This window comes from Halyomorpha halys, unplaced genomic scaffold, assembly GCF_000696795.3.
Source record: "Halyomorpha halys isolate HHAL.00 unplaced genomic scaffold, Hhal_1.1 Scaffold102.1, whole genome shotgun sequence".
Taxonomy (NCBI): domain Eukaryota; kingdom Metazoa; phylum Arthropoda; class Insecta; order Hemiptera; family Pentatomidae; genus Halyomorpha; species Halyomorpha halys.
Genome location: NW_027113828.1, coordinates 1134684 through 1138944, shown reverse-complemented (window position 1 = coordinate 1138944; position 4261 = coordinate 1134684).

Below are 4261 nucleotides of genomic sequence, written 5' to 3'. Positions count from 1 at the left end.
TAAAAAATAACCATATACTCAAAAAGAGTATATTACAATATAGTAATTGAATGGTAATAATACCAATATATAATAATGACTAAAACTATGAGAATTATTTACCACGCATTTGCTATCTTAAATGAGGGAAGTCTGTGTACTAGGTCTCAGCTTTGTTCAATTTAAAAAACAGGCCTAAGCCCAGTGGTGGTTTGAGGATATTGGCAATGGCTATTCACACAAATGAAATAAAATTATGATGCTAAATTCTCTCTGCTAATATTTTTATTTTTTCAAATAGTTACGTGAATGATTTTAAATGGGGGAGTTGATCTTTATCTGTCTTTGATTTCAATATATTTTTCTGGCAACAAGCTAGAAAACAAGTTTATTTAAGAGACTGTCACTCCTAAAAGGCAGATGAAATCAAGATAGGGGGTAAGCGGCATAGAGGTAGATCCAGAGTCACCTAGGAGCAGAAGGTGGAGAGGGCCCTCCGAAGAAGAAACCGAATTTGGAAAGAGAGATTAGTGATAACAGGGACAGCTGTATAACCAGTAACCAGGAAACGAGAATTTTAGACCATGATATTATGATATTGAATAATCCCGGGCAAAGAGTGTTTTCCTGTTTAACGCCTTATTGAATGGAAAATTTCTTCAGTATCTTGTCATGGATTTTGTCCACTCCTTTACTGTCTTCTTAATAAGCTTCAGAGGACATCTTAGAAAATTATTTTTTTTGTCTTACATGTTTCTTTGTATACTGTCATACATATAAACATATATACATGTTTATAGGTAAATAACTAGAAGATCTGATCAATTGTGAATGTTCCAAAGCGGATATGTTCCTGATAATCAGCTAAAATACATAGCTGACTTACTATATTCTTCTTTTGTTTGTATGCTTCCCTTGATTACGTGATATATCTTTGGAGCATCCTGACATAACCTTTCTTCTTCTGTTATTTGTATGCTCTCGAAACTACCTCAAGCAGATTAATCCAGACCACCGCTTCTCGGTCACAGCCGTATGCATTGGGCCTATAAATAAGGGTATCAAAAAACCCGCATTAGGCGCGGACCCTCCCCGCTCACCATGTTACTAACGCGCACTTGGCGCCTTTGACTCTCATACAGGCGACATTATATTTACCCCTTAAAATAACTTCGGGTAAAAGAAGGAAGCATTTTAACATTCACGTCATTTTATACTTAATTAATTGTTTTTCCACAGGAGGGTACGAAAAAAAAGCGTATTAGGAAATAGAAGAACACAGTTCCGCAGCTTCTACTTGTGATAGTTTAAGTTTGTAGCCGATACTTATTTCTAAATGGTTGTTATTTTTTAATCATGAGAGATAGTTGACCGTAGATGACGTATACGAGAAGAAGATGGTTGGGGGTTCCAGTCAAACCATAATACAAATAAGTTGAAATAACTTATTTAATCGTGCCAATGTTTCGGCCTGAAATTCTAGTCTTCATCAGGGTTAAGACCAGAACAAGATAGCAACCAATGAATACAGAAAATATAAACAGAATCACATCATAAAGTAAATAATTGTACAGAATGGAATTAAGAAAATTAAAGTGATGAAAGAAGTGGAAAATAAAATGTATATATAGGTAACTGAATAAGTAGGTAAAATAACATAGTTAAGGGAATAAAATAAAAATTTTAAAGTTATATAATGCAAAGAAATGCCAGACTCAGAATTAAAAAATACGTTACAGAGAAGACGAAGTGTTTTTTTAGAGGAAACATTACAAGTAGGTAAAAATAAAAAGTATAAAATATTTAAAATAATTAGAAGAGGAAAGCTTGTGAAAGGATGACGACAAATGGTCTTAGAAAAAGTTATATATAACATATAAGTTAAGTGTTATCAGGTTCGAAAAGTCCAGAAAAGGAAGAAGGAACAAGTAATGACACTCCCGGTTGCAACTGAAACACTACTCTATTCATCTCAGCGCTCTGAAGCAGTTTGATCTGAGTTTGTTCAAAAGCTGAGCTACTTGAACATCTAAGTCAATTCAACCAAAACGGACTGTGTTGTCTAGTACAAGAGATGAATACTGCCGTAGGCTTTTCATGTGAGAGCGACGGTAAGCTCACCTTCCAGCTTTATCGTAAAGCAAGACCGTTCTGTCCATCTATATCAGAAGGCGAGAACAGATAGACCAAAGTCACTTCAAGAGACTCCTTAGAATGTAAATCTTCTACAGTAAAAGGAGAAAATACATACAAATTTTGTTTATGTATATGTCATTAAAAAAATTTTATATTATTATTATTTAAAAAAAATAATAAAGTGTCTTCTAGGGACAGTAAATAAGACATTCAGTATATTCTTCCATGTTTCTTATTGGATATGAAATGAACACTAGTTCCCTACGGGTCTACTCCTCTTTCCTCTACCTGTTTTCCTTTCGAAGGACCCGGCGACTTGATACCTGGCGGGCCTACACAATTTCGTATCTACAGAAATAGCACCCGGTTGAACGAAGTCACCTTCCTGTATGACTCAGCTGCTGGCTCCGGCCTTGTATACTTCCTTCGTTCAGGTATTCCTTCATTCCTAGGTATAGAACCAGCTAGGACGAGGTTACCATCTTTAGAGAAATTACGGCTGTCACCCCGTAAGCCTCATTCTACCTGACCACCTTACCTATATTGAAGACGCATTGTCGAAGCCTACAGTACCTCTTTCCAAAGGCGTACCTAAGGGTTCCTCTCTATCCCCTACTCTTTTCTCCATCTTTATCAATGACCTTCCACTTGCAAATCCAGCATTCCCAGTATCATATACACGTAGACGACTTATAAATCTACCTCTCCTATCCTTATGACGCCTCAAATGCCATTCTAAAACTACAAAAAGACATCAATAGTATAAGCACTTGGGCAATAGACAATAAACTTACGTTAAATGCCAAAACGACTGAAGCTATCATAATTGGCTCTTCCTCTCTCCTTAAATCTATCCCAGGTCCCCCCCCCCAACCTTTTCCTAAATAATAGTTCTATCTCATTCAATACGTCAGTCAAAAATCTTGGTATCACTTTTGATCAAGCTTTATCCTGGAAAAAAATTGTCCAAATTACCGGTCGAACCATAGCTACATTAAAGCAATTCAATAGAATCCGTTATCTCCTTCCACTTACAACCCGTCAACTCTTAGTTTCCTCTCTTGTTGTCTCCCACTTTGACTATAGCTACCTGGTATGTGGTGGACTCTCGCATCGGTAATAGCAAATCTAAACTTGAACGTCTTATGAATTGCGCAGTACGATTTATTTTTGGGATCACCAGAGATAAGCACATAACCCAGTTTTACGCCGAGCTGAAGTGGCTCTACCCATCCTTTCGATGCTAGTATTTCCTAGCTTCTTTTCTATTCCAAGTAATTAGTAATCAACGCCCATACTATATCCTAGAAAACCTGCAATTCAAATTCTCTGCCAGATCCCGTACAACCAGGTTCTGTTTATCTGACATCTACCCTCCACCTCACCAAACTGTTGCGTTTGTCAAATCGTTTTTTACCCGAGCTGTATATCTCTGGAACTCCATTCCCTCTAACGAACGTCATGTACCAACCCTTTCCTCGTTTAAATCCCTTCTATTTAACTACCATTTGCTTCACCAATCCAATCCATTATTATAATAGTACAGATATTTTGTAATTACCTTTTTTGTTTTGTTTTTTATTTAGTCAGTTATTTTTTTAATTAATTTTTTTTCTTTTCTGTATATAAGTTATAATTAAATATGGCCACACAGTTTTATGGCCAATAAATGTAAAGGGATCTAGTCCCAGAATAATAAACTATTTTTCATTTCATTACATAACATATCTATTGGAGTCAGATATAATACAACCCCCTGGTTAGGAACTCTTGACCAGAAGGTCTCGACAATTCGTGTTCATTTAGGCAAGGTAGTTCATTAGGAGATGACTGGACAGGATAAGACCTACGAGGTAACAACCGCAATTTCTCTAAGGCTGGCAACTTCGTTTTACCGGGTGTTATTCCTGAAGATACGAAGGAGGCATGTAGGCCTGGGGAGTAGCTAGGAAAGGATAGAAGTTAGAGGAATAGGTGACCAGTAGGGAGCTAGAGTGAAAAATACTCCATAAAAAAAACCAAAAAAAAAACCAAGGTTGGAAGAATATTCTGATTGTCTTATTTACTGCCCCTTGAAGGTACTGTTCCCTTGGTACTGTTCCCTTGGTACTGTTCCCTTGGTACTGTTCCCTTGGTACTGTTCCCT